General features: G+C 43.6%; 3 non-coding genes across 3 annotated transcripts; all 3 read right to left on the bottom strand.

Moving 5' to 3' along the window:
* Positions 1–9,294: 9,294 nt before the first annotated feature.
* On the bottom strand, positions 9,295–9,367 carry TRNAV-CAC (transfer RNA valine (anticodon CAC)). Its single transcript has one exon. It is a non-coding gene; the product is annotated as a tRNA-Val (tRNA).
* A 176-nt stretch (positions 9,368–9,543) lies between these two features.
* Positions 9,544–9,616, bottom strand: TRNAV-UAC (transfer RNA valine (anticodon UAC)). The gene has a single exon. It is a non-coding gene; the product is annotated as a tRNA-Val (tRNA).
* A 2,158-nt stretch (positions 9,617–11,774) lies between these two features.
* On the bottom strand, positions 11,775–11,847 carry TRNAA-UGC (transfer RNA alanine (anticodon UGC)). The gene has a single exon. It is a non-coding gene; the product is annotated as a tRNA-Ala (tRNA).
* Positions 11,848–13,021: the final 1,174 nt, after the last annotated feature.

Below are 13,021 nucleotides of genomic sequence, written 5' to 3'. Positions count from 1 at the left end.
AAGAGACACGTGGACAAGAGACGTCTGGATCCTCCATGTTTCTCTCCAGGAGATCTCGTCTGGCTTGCTTCCAAGTACGTCCGATTGAAGTTACCATCCTACAAGCTGGGACCTCGCTACATCGGACCGTTTAAAGTCATCGGCAAGATCAATGAGGTCTCCTACAAGCTGCAGCTCCCGGCCACGATGAGGATACCCAACTCCTTCCACGTCTCCCTGCTCAAGCCGGTTGTCCTTGGTCCCTTCTCCGCTGCTGCCAGTCCGGCTCCTCCTCCTATTGCTGAGGACGACATCTATGCGGTAAGGGATATCGTGGCCATGAAGACCGTACGAGGCCGACAGTTCTTCCTGGTGGACTGGGCAGGGTATGGTCCTGAGGATAGGTCCTGGGAGCCCAAGGAGAATGTGGGTACTCCGCTAATCCGTGCCTTCCTGTCCCGGTTGCGGGGAGGGGGGCGTGGGGGGGGTACTGTCACGCTCCCCGGGTCCTCTGCTCCGCAACCCGGCTCACCTGCCACGCTCCCCGCTCTCCAGCCTCTATTGGCCGCGCTTCCCAGGCCTCCTGGTCCCCGCTCCCGGCGCCCGTCGGCTTCCCAGCCCCTGGCCGGCTCTGCTGCTTCCTCCTCTCAGCTTCCTGCCCTGGCTTCTGGCACCCGGGCCGCGCACATGCGCATTAGGGCGCGCGCGCGGTCACTGACCCTTTCTTAAAGGGCCAGTGTCCACTGACAGGAAATGATGCACACAGGTACAGGGTATAAAGGGGATTAATGTCCAAGGGGGCGGGGCCTGTTCTTCGTGTTTCCCAAGCTAGGAGTCAGGTCTCCTTGTGTTCCTGTGAGATACTTACCTCTCTCTCTTTTAGAGCCGATCCTGCATTGCCATCCGGCCCTGCTGTATCTCAAACCCCGAACGCTGCCTATCTACCATCCTGACAGTCCGTACCATCCCGGTTCCCTGCGGTGACCCGCCATCTCGCTCCAACGGTTCCGGACCCCGCCTGACATCATCCCGGCTTCCGAACCTGAGCTCCGTCACCCGGACCACCATCAGTGACCCCGTGGTCCCAGGGACTTCTCCATTGTGTTCTAAGTGCACGGACTGTTCTGCTACCTAAAGTGCTCCGGCTACCGGACTCCGTTCCCTCTTCAGGGAGATCGGTCCAGTGGATCCACCTCCCGGGTCTGCCCATCCATCTGGCCCTAACAGTATAATGGCTTAGTTATAATGAGTTGGAGTGTGCAATGCAGGCAGAGGTGCTGCAAATATCTTTGCACTAGTGGGACTATAGCAAAGTCCAATAGCCACGTTTAGGATGCCACTAGGTACAATGAGTGTTTGCTAGTATAATGGCTTAGTTAAAATGAGTTGGAGTGTGCAATGCAGGCAGAGGTCCTGCAAATATCTTTGCACTAGTGGGACTAGACAAAAGTCCAATAGCCACATTTTGGATGCCACTAGGTACACTGAGTGTTTGCTAGTATAATGGCTTAGGTATAATGAGTTGGAGTGTGCAATGCAGGCAGACGTGCTGCAAATATCTTTGCACTAGTGGGACTATAGCAAAGTCCAATAGCCACGTTTAGGATGCCACTAGGTACACTGAGTGTTTGCTAGTATAATAGCTTAGTTATAATGAGTTGGAGTGTGCAATGCAGGCAGAGGTGCTGCAAATATCTTTGCACTAGTGGGACTATAGCAAAGTCCAATAGCCACGTTTAGGATGCCACTAGGTACACTAAGTGTTTGCTAGTATAATGGCTTAGTTATAATGAGTTGGAGTGTGCAATGCAGGCAGAGGTGCTGCAAATATCTTTGCACTAGTGGGACAATAGCAAAGTCCAATAGCCACGTTTAGGATGCCACTAAGTACACTGAGTGTTTGCTAGTATAATGGCTTAGTTATAATGAGTTGGAGTATGCAATGCAGGCAGAGGTGCTGCAAATATCTTTGCACTAGTGGGACTATAGCAAAGTCCAATAGCCACGTTTAGGATGCCACTAGGTACACTGAGTGTTTGCTAGTATAATGGCTTAGTTATAATGAGTTGCAGTGTGCAATGCAGGCAGAGGTGCTGCAAATATCTTTGCACTAGTGGGACTATAGCAAAGTCCAATAGCCACGTTTAGGATGCCACTAGGTACACTGAGTGTTTGCTAGTATAATGGCTTAGTTATAATGAGTTGGAGTGTGCAATGTAGGCAGAGGTGCTGCAAATATCTTTGCACTAGTGGGACTATAGCAAAGTCCAATAGCCACGTTTAGGATGCCACTAGGTACACTGAGTGTTTGCTAGTATAATAGCCTAGTTATAATGAGTTGGAGTGTGCAATGCAGGCAGAGGTGCTGCAAATATCTTTGCACTAGTGGGACTATAGCAAAGTCCAATAGCCACGTTTAGGATGCCACTAGGTACACTGAGTGTTTGCTAGTATAATGGCTTAGTTATAATGAGTTGGAGTGTGCAATGCAGGCAGAGGTGCTGCAAATATCTTTGCACTAGTGGGACTATAGCAAAGTCCAATAGCCACGTTTAGGATGCCACTAGGTACACTGAGTGTTTGCTAGTATAATGGCTTAGTTATAATGAGTTGGAGTGTGCAATGCAGGCAGAGGTGCTGCAAATATCTTTGCACTAGTGGGACAATAGCAAAGTCCAATAGCCATGTTTAGGATGCCACTAGGTACACTGAGTGTTTGCTAGTATAATGGCTTAGTTAAAATGAGTTGGAGTGTGCAATGCAGGCAGAGGTCCTGCAAATATCTTTGCACTAGTGGGACTAGACAAAAGTCCAATAGCCACATTTTGGATGCCACTAGGTACACTGAGTGTTTGCTAGTATAATGGCTTAGGTATAATGAGTTGGAGTGTGCAATGCAGGCAGAGGTGCTGCAAATATCTTTGCACTAGTGTGACTATAGCAAAGTCCAATAGCCACGTTTAGGATGCCACTAGGTACACTGAGTGTTTGCTAGTATAATGGCTTAGTTATAATGAGTTGGAGTGTGCAATGCAGGCAGAGGTGCTGCAAATATCTTTGCACTAGTGGGACTATAGCAAAGTCCAATAGCCACGTTTAGGATGCCACTAGGTACACTGAGTGTTTGCTAGTATAATGGCTTAGTTATAATGAGTTGGAGTGTGCAATGCAGGCAGAGGTGCTGCAAATATCTTTGCACTAGTGGGACTATAGCAAAGTCCAATAGCCACGTTTAGGATGCCACTAGGTACACTGAGTGTTTGCTAGTATAATGGCTTAGTTATAATGAATTGGAGTGTGCAATGCAGGCAGAGGTGCTGCAAATATCTTTGCACTAGTGGGACTAGACAAAAGTCCAATAGCCACATTTTGGATGCCACTAGGTACACTGAGTGTTTACTAGTATAATGGCTTAGGTATAATGAGTTGGAGTGTGCAATGCAGGCAGACGTGCTGCAAATATCTTTGCACTAGTGGGACTATAGCAAAGTCCAATAGCCACGTTTAGGATGCCACTAGGTACACTGAGTGTTTGCTAGTATAATGGCTTAGTTATAATGAGTTGGAGTGTGCAATGCAAGCAGAGGTGCTGCAAATATCTTTGCACTAGTGTGACTATAGCAAAGTCCAATAGCCACGTTTAGGATGCCACTAGGTACACTGAGTGTTTGCTAGTATAATGGCTTAGTTATAATGAGTTGGAGTGTGCAATGCAAGCAGAGGTGCTGCAAATATCTTTGCACTAGTGGGACTAGACAAAAGTCCAATAGCCACATTTTGGATGCCACTAGGTACACTGAGTGTTTGCTAGTATAATGGCTTAGGTATAATGAGTTGGAGTGTGCAATGCAGGCAGACGTGCTGCAAATATCTTTGCACTAGTGGGACTATAGCAAAGTCCAATAGCCACGTTTAGGATGCCACTAGGTACACTGAGTGTTTGCTAGTATAATGGCTTAGTTATAATGTGTTGGAGTGTGCAATGCAGGCAGAGGTGCTGCAAATATCTTTGCACTAGTGGGACTATAGCAAAGTCAAATAGCCACATTTAGGATGCCACTAGGTACACTGAGTGTTTGCTAGTATAATGGCTTAGTTATAATGAGTTGGAGTGTGCAATGCAGGCAGACGTGCTGCAAATATCTTTGCACTAGTGGGACTATAGCAAAGTCCAATAGCCACGATTAGGATGCCACTAGGTACACTGCGTGTTTGCTAGTATAATGGCTTAGTTATAATGAGTTGGAGTGTGCAATGCAGACAGAGGTGCTGCAAATATCTTTGCACTAGTGGGACTATAGCAAAGTCCAATAGCCACGTTTAGGATGCCACTAGGTACACTGAGTGTTTGCTAGTATAATGGCTTAGTTATAATGAGTTGGAGTGTGCAATGCAGGCAGAGGTGCTTCAAATATCTTTGCACTAGTGGGACTATAGCAAAGTCCAATAGCCACGTTTAGGATGCCACTAGGTACACTGAGTGTTTGCTAGTATAATGGCTTAGTTATAATGAGTTGGAGTGTGCAATGCAGGCAGAGGTGCTGCAAATATCTTTGCACTAGTGGGACTATAGCAAAGTCCAATAGCCACGTTTAGGATGCCACTAGGTACACTGAGTGATTGCTAGTATAATGGCTTAGTTAAAATGAGTTGGAGTGTGCAATGCAGGCAGAGGTGCTGCAAATATCTTTGCACTAGTGGGACTAGACAAAATTCCAATAGCCACATTTTGGATGCCACTAGGTACACTGAGTGTTTGCTAGTATAATGGCTTAGGTATAATGAGTTGGAGTGTGCAATGCAGGCAGACGTGCTGCAAATATCTTTGCACTAGTGGGACTATAGCAAAGTCCAATAGCCACGTTTAGGATGCCACTAGGTACACTGAGTGTTTGCTAGTATAATGGCTTAGTTATAATGAGTTGGAGTGTGCAATGCAGGCAGAGGTGCTGCAAATATCTTTGCACTAGTGGGACTATAGCAAAGTCCAATAGCCACGTTTAGGATGCCACTAGGTACACTGAGTGTTTGCTAGTATAATGGCTTAGTTATAATGAGTTGGAGTGTGCAATGCAGGCAGAGGTGCTGCAAATATCTTTGCACTAGTGGGACTATAGCAAAGTCGAATAGCCACGTTTAGGATGCCACTAGGTACACTGAGTGTTTGCTAGTATAATGACTTAGTTATAATGAGTTGGAGTGTGCAATGCAGGCAGAGGTGCTGCAAATATCTTTGCAGTAGTGGGACTATAGCAAAGTCCAATAGCCACGTTTAGGATGCCACTAGGTACACTGAGTGTTTGCTAGTATAATGGCTTAGTTATAATGAGTTGGAGTGTGCAATGCAGGCAGAGGTGCTGCAAATATCTTTGCACTAGTGGGCCTATAGCAAAGTCCAATAGCCACGTTTAGGATGCCACTAGGTACACTGAGTGTTTGCTAGTATAATGGCTTAGTTATAATGAGTTGGAGTGTGCAATGCAGGCAGAGGTGCTGCAAATATCTTTGCACTAGTGGGACTATAGCAAAGTCCAATAGCCACGTTTAGGATGCCACTAGGTACACTGAGTGTTTGCTAGTATAATGGCTTAGTTATAATGAGTTGGAGTGTGCAATGCAGGCAGAGGTGCTGCAAATATCTTTGCACTAGTGGGACTAGACAAAAGTCCAATAGCCACGTTTAGGATGCCACTAGGTACACTGAGTGTTTGCTAGTATAATGGCTTAGTTATAATGAGTTGGAGTGTGCAATGCAGGCAGAGGTGCTGCAAATATCTTTGCACTAGTGGGACTATATAACACCAACCAAACCACAGTATATATATATATGGAGGCTTAATTGCACCAACAACGATTATGACACCAAAAAATTATGTGCAAGCCAAGTAGTAAAAATATATAATTTTATTACATTAAATATCCAAAATACATAAACAATGGATCAGCCCAGAAGGACGGATGATATAATGGGAGGCATAAGGCACTTGTTATAGAGTACCGGATAATCCAAAAACAGGTAATGCATATTAGATTATGAGCAGTCAATTCGGCTACTGCCCCATAGAGTGACTATAATAATTGTAGATATATCTATATATAATCTACGGGACAGCAACCAAAAGCAGCATAAATGACAAATTGTATAAAAAGCAATTACCAATAAATCCGGGAAAGTAATAGTGTCTCAGCCGCCCACCAACACACTGACGCGCGTTTCGCACCTCCAAGGTGCTTCGTCCAGGAGTGATCAGCAATAGGCATGTTGCCCTCTTTATAGGTATAAGGATCCTCGTAAAGTTGAATCCGGTGTACAGGGTCCTGATGTAATGTCCGGTGGCCGCCCCAGTTACCATAGTAATATATAAACAGACCTTGTTCACCATGGGCTAGTTCCGTAACGTCATTTCCGGATGCGCCCGATCACATGAGTCAAATCACCACAGAAATGGAAGTCACATCCGGACGGGCAAAAAACGTCACCCGCGTCTCCAAAGCATCCATAGCAACGCATGTGTACATCTCGTGGGGGCTTTCAAGGTACATACGTAATATCCGGAATCACCATAGAAACAGAAGTCACATCCGGACAGGCGGAAACACGTCACCCGCGCTTCCAAAGCATCCATAGTAACGCATGTGTACGTCTGGTGAGGGCTTTCTAGGCACATACGTAATATCCGGACTACATCCCGGTCTCCATAGTGATATGTAAACAGACAGATATGTGTATACCGAGAGACACATACATAGCATCATCTCTAGATCTATCAACAAATCAATGCGAATCACCATAAGGACTCAGGATGCATCCGAACAGTACCCCAACCTCTATCCTGACAATTTTCGCACTATACATCACACAGAGGCACATTTAATACTTTAGAATCAGAGATTAGGGCCAAATACACATATATAGATATGAACAGATATACACAGTTTCCCATATAAAAAAAAAAAAAAAAAAAAAAAAAAAAAAAACACCTGAATATAATTAACCACCATAAAAGCTCATTATATTACATATTGTGTGTAATATATAAATAAATAAATAAATCACTCTACACAATAATAAATATGTGAATAAATAATAAAAAATGAACCTCCAAATCATCAATAGATATACATATTTGTGTGTAACCCTTTATCCTAATTATTATGGTACTCAATATATATATATGTGTAAAATCATTTTTTGGTGTCATACTAGTGGGACTATAGCAAAGTCCAATAGCCACGTTTAGGATGCCACTAGGTACACTGAGTGTTTGCTAGTATAATGGCTTAGTTATAATGAGTTGGAGTGTGCAGAGGACAGGAGGGTACAGTGCCAGGATTGTGGGGCTCTGGGTAGAGGAATGGAAGTCTGCCTTTCTATTCCCTCCTAATGGGGAAATGCAGCGACGAAATCCCTGACCTTAGCTACACAGACGCTGTCTCTGTTTTCAGGACCTGTCACCTATGGCTCTGACCCTGCCGATACGAGCCCTTAAAAGGACTGATAGAAAGTGCTATCCCTATGCTGTCCAGCGCTGTGTATGGAGCGCATACAGCAGTATCTGCGATAGGACAAAGGACGGAGCTGCGCCAGTGATGTCTGACACCAAGGACGCAGAAGAGATAATGGCGTCCGGACGGGCAGATACTCGTTTTTATAATGCAGGGACATGTGACATGGACATCCAATCACACATGCCGTTGCTTCTCTGGCTAAAAGTCCACTTAGCTGTGTGTGTGTCTGGGATTGGCTGACATAATGGCCCTCCCCACTACACGCGCGCCCTTAGGGAAGGAAGACAAGGAAAAAAAAAAAAAATGGCGATCGCCTTTATACAAACAGGAGTGATCTAAAGGCGCTGTTCACGCACACTATACACTGAAATGTCATAATAGTGTGAGTCACAGAGTGACTTACACTATTACAGCGGAAAGCCAGCTAGGAATTAGCTGTTTTTTTGCTGCTAGAACCGTTCTCGAACGTTTCTAGAACTATCGAGCTTTTGCAAAAACTCGAGTTCTAGTTCAATCTAGAACAGGCCCCAAAATCACTCGAGCCTAGAACTGGAGAACCTCGAACCGCGCTCAACTCTACTAAGAACCTAACAGGTTTTTAGGAGCGACAATTACTGAGAAGTCTGACACTATCAGACACTGCTGACTGACGTGTATTATACACTAGACTTGTGCGTTATATAATAGTTTGTGCAAAACGTGCACCTGTACGCTGCCAACCGACAGGCACACACGTGCGGTTTTTAAATGCAAGCACGGACGCACTAAGAACCTAACAGGTTTTTAGGAGCGACAATTACTGAGACGTCTGACACTATCTGGACTGTTTTAGACTGTGTACACCAGCCCCAGATATGATGAAGGCTGGTATACGGTCACCACTAGGAATGGCTATATACCCTGCCTGCCTGCCTGTATACTGCTACAATAGTCCTGACAAGGACTCTTCTGGTCACTAGCCTGTATTCCGAGCTGGCTATACCCTGCCTGTATACAGCAACAATAGTCCGGAGAAGGACTCTGCTACTGTACTCCGATCTGGCTATACCCTGCCTGCCTGTATACAACTATAATAGTCCTGAGAAGGACTTCTGGTCACACTGTTTGCAGCCCTGCTACGGAAATAGCTATAAAGGGCCGCAAACCTTTCCCTGAAGCAGCAACACTCTCCCTGCACTGACTGTCTGGATGGCTGTGTGCAGAGCACAGTGTGCCCGCCGGTATAAAGGCTCGGTCACGCTGTGCAGGCCGGCAAATCACTGCAATTCCACAACTAACAGGGCTGTGGCATTGCAGTGGTCTGCCAGCCAATCCCTGCATGAGGGTTGGCTCTCAAAAGAGCGCCAACATGCAGGGATGAAGACCACGAGTACAGCACGAGTATCGCGAGATTACTCGGTCCCCGCCGAGTAGCCCGAGTACAGTGATACTCGTGTGAGTACCGAGTAGTAACAAGCATACTCGCTCATCACTATTAATGAAACATTTACAATTTTTATTACATATTTTACCAGTTTTATTCCTACAAATGGATTTTGCTTAAATTGAAGTTTACATTGAATGTGTTACTTTTTTCTACATAGTTTAGTCGTTTGATTTTGTATTTATGGGAACTATATATTTTAAAACAAATAGGATTTTTATAATATGGGATTATGTTTTCTGCTAAAATGGTCAATAAAAAAGAAACCCAAAATCGTAGTTCTCTTTGTGATGGAAGCCAAAATGTATTGTCATTTGGCAACGAAACCAAGAATTTCACATATTACAAGTCGATAGGAAATTACTTCAACACCAAAAACAGATTGGTTTCACTGGGGATTGAACCCAGGACCTTCTGCGTGTGAAGCAGACGTGATGACCACTACACTATGAAACCTTTGAAATCCTGCAAAGTAATGGCAATTAGAGACGAGTTTTGAACGCCAGGCGAAAAAAAACAAATTCGTAGCTCTGTTGGTGATGGAAGCTAAAAGATCCCGTTATTCGGCAACAAAGCCAAGAACTTTATATATTGCAGGTTGATAGGGTATTATTTCAACACCAAGAACACATGGGTTTCACTGGGGATTGAACCCAGGACCTTCTGCGTGTAAAGCAGACGTGATTTCCACTACACTATGAAACCTTTGAAAGCCTGCAAAGTAATGGCAATTAGAGACGAGTTTTGACCGCCAGGAAAAAAAAAAAAAAAAAAAAATCGTAGCTCTGTTGGTGATGGAAGCCAAAACATCCCATCATTCGGCAACAAATCCAAGAACTTCATTTATTGTAGTTTAATTGGGTACTATTTCAACACCAGGAACAGATTGGTTTTACTGGGGATTGAACGCAGGACCTTCTGCGCGTAAAGCAGACGTGATGACCACTATTCTATGAAACCTGATAGAAAGTTACTGTCTATTGGCTAGCAGAGCAGAATTGTAACTGACTGGGCCTTTTTATTGCTGAAGGAAAGTGTTTTTTGTTAATGAAACATTTACAAATTTTATTACATATTTTACCAGTTTTATTCCTACAAAGGGATTTTGCTTAAATGGAAGTTTACATTGAATGTGTTACTTTTTTCTACATAGTTTAGTCGTTTGCTTCTGTATTTAAAGGAACTATATATTTTGAAACAAACAGGATTTTTGTAATATGGGATTATGTTTTCTGCTAAAATGGTCAATAAAAAAGTAACCCAAAATCGTAGTTCTCTTGGTGATAAAAGCCAAAATATAATATCAGTTGGCAACAAAACCAAGAATTTCATATATTACAGGTTGATAGCAAATTACTTCAACAGCGAAAACAGCTTGTTTTTACTGGGGATTGAACCCAGGACCTTCCGTGTGTGAAGTAGGCGTGATGACCACTCCACTATGAAACCTGTGAAATCCTGCAAAGTAATGGAATTTAGAGACGAGTTTTGACCGCCAGGGGGAAAAAAACAATAATTTGTAGTTCTGTTTGTGATGGAAGCAAAAACATCCCGTCATTCGGCAACAAAGCCGAGAACTTCATATATTGTAGTTGGATAGCGTATTATTTCAACACTAAGAACAGATTGGTTTCACCGGGGATTGAACCCAGGACCTTCTGCGTGTTAATCAGACGTGATGACCACTACACTATGAAACCTTTGAAATCCTGCAAAGTAATGGCAATTAGAGATGAGTTTTGACCGCCAGGGGAAAAAAAACAAATTCGTAGCTCTTTTGGTGATGGAAGCTAAAACATCCCATCATTCGGCAACAAAGACAAGAACTTCATATATTGCAGGTTGATAGGGTATTATTTCAACACCAAGTACACATGAGTTTCACCAAGGATTGAACCCAGGACCTTCTGCGTGTAAAGCAGATGTGACTTCCACTACACTATGAAACATTTGAAAGCCTGCAAAGTAATGGCAATTACAGACGAGTTTTGACTGCCAGGGAAAAAAAAAAACAAATTGTAGCTCTGTTGGTGATGGAAGCCAAAACATCCCATCATTCGGCAACAAAGCCAAGAACTTCATATATTGTAGTTTAATTGGGTATTATTTCAACACCAAGAGCGGATTGGTTTTACTGGGGATAGAACGCAGGACCTTCTGCGTGTTAAGCAGACATGATGACCACTACTCTATGAAACCTGATGGAAAGTTACTGTGTATTGGCTAGCAGAGCAGAATTGTGACTGACGGGGCCTTTTTATTGCTGAAGGAAAGTGTTTTTTGTTAATGAAACATTTACAAATTTTATTACATATTTTACCAGTTTTATTCCTACAAAGGGATTTTGCTTAAATGGAAGTTTACATTGAATGTGTTACTTTTTTCTACATAGTTTAGTCGTTTGCTTTTGTATTTAAAGGAACTATATATTTTGAAACAAACAGGATTTTTATAATATGGGATTATGTTTTCTGCTAAAATGGTCAATAAAAAAGAAACCCAAAATCGTAGTTCTCTTGGTGATGGAAGCCAAAATATATTATCAGTTGGCAACAAAACCAAGAATTTCATATATTACGGGTTGATAGCAAAATACTTCAACACCAAAAATGGATTGGTTTCACTGGGGTTGAACCCAAGACCTTCTGCGTATGAAGCAGACGTGATGACCACTCCACTATGAAACCTTTGAAATCCGGCACAGTAATGGCAATTAGAGACAAGTTTTCACCGCCAGGGGAAAAAAAACAAATTCGTAGCTCTGTTGGTGATGGAAGCTAAAACATCCCGCTATTCGGCAACAAAGCCAAGAACTTTATATATTGTAGGTTGATAGGGTATTATTTCAACACCGAGAACACATGGGTTTCACTGGGGATTGAACCCAGGACCTTCTGCGTGCAAAGCAGACGTGATTTCCACTACACTATGAAACCTTTGAAAGCCTGCAAAGTAATGGCAATTAGAGACGAGTTTTGACCGCCAGGGAAAAAAAAACAAATTCGTAGCTCTGTTTGTGATGGAAGCCAAAACATCCCGTCATTCGGCAACAAAGCCGAGAACTTCATATATTGTAGTTGGATAGCGTATTATTTCAACACTAAGAACAGATTGGTTTCAATGTTGATTGAACTTAGGACCTTCTGCATGTTAAGCAGACGTGATGACCACTACACTATGAAACCTGACGAAAAGTTACTGTGTATTGGCTAGCAGAGCAGAATTGTGACTAACGGGGCCTTTTTATTGCTGAAGGAAAGTATTTTTGGTTAATGAATAGTGATGAGCGAGTACTAGTGATGAGCGAGTACTAAAAAGCTCGGGTGCTCGAAGCTCGGGCCGAGCCTCCCAAGATACTCGTGTTCTCGGGCCGAGCAACGAGCCCAATGTTATCCTATGGGAGACCCGAGTATTTTTGTGAAATGACCCCCCGGCAGCATGTAGAAACCCTAAAAATGTCACAAAAGTCTCAGAAGAGTGCTCAAATGACATGGCAACAGCATGGGGAAGACCCCTTGAAGCATTTATCACTCAAAAGTCACAGCTGTGAACAATTTTGTCCGCGTTTCACGCCATTTTTACGGACTCACCAGAAAACCTTCCAAAATAACCCCAAAATGATTTTTCATGGCAGAAATGTTAAGGGCACATACCCAATAGTGAGATAGAGCAAGTGTATGTTACTTTTTGAGATTAATACATGAAAGATTTTACGTGAAAACATTGTGTGGCACTCCGATGTCCCTGAGAAGAGACGTACAGGCCTCTTGAGTCTAATGTGCCCATTTTGAGGAAGTGACTGAGTCTTTGTAGTATTTTCCTTTGCCAGGGCAGTCCAAAATTGTGAGGTTCACCAATGCCCCTGCATACAGACGTGCATGAGGGCCTGTAAACCTGAAGTGCCCATTGTAAGGAAGTGGGTCTATTTTAGTATAGCCCTTAGCCAGGGCAGCCAAAAATTGGGAGGCTCCACGTTGTCCCTGGATAGAGACGTGCATGATGGCCTGTAAACCTGAAGTGCCCATTGTAAGGAAGTGGGTCTATTGTAGTATAGCCCTTAGGCAGGGCAGCCAAAAATTGGGAGGCTCCACATTGTCCCTGGATAGAGAC

This window comes from Anomaloglossus baeobatrachus, chromosome 2, assembly GCF_048569485.1.
Source record: "Anomaloglossus baeobatrachus isolate aAnoBae1 chromosome 2, aAnoBae1.hap1, whole genome shotgun sequence".
Lineage (NCBI taxonomy): Eukaryota > Metazoa > Chordata > Amphibia > Anura > Aromobatidae > Anomaloglossus > Anomaloglossus baeobatrachus.
Note: the sequence above shows the minus strand (reverse complement) of the source record. Positions and strands in the feature narration are given on the sequence as shown.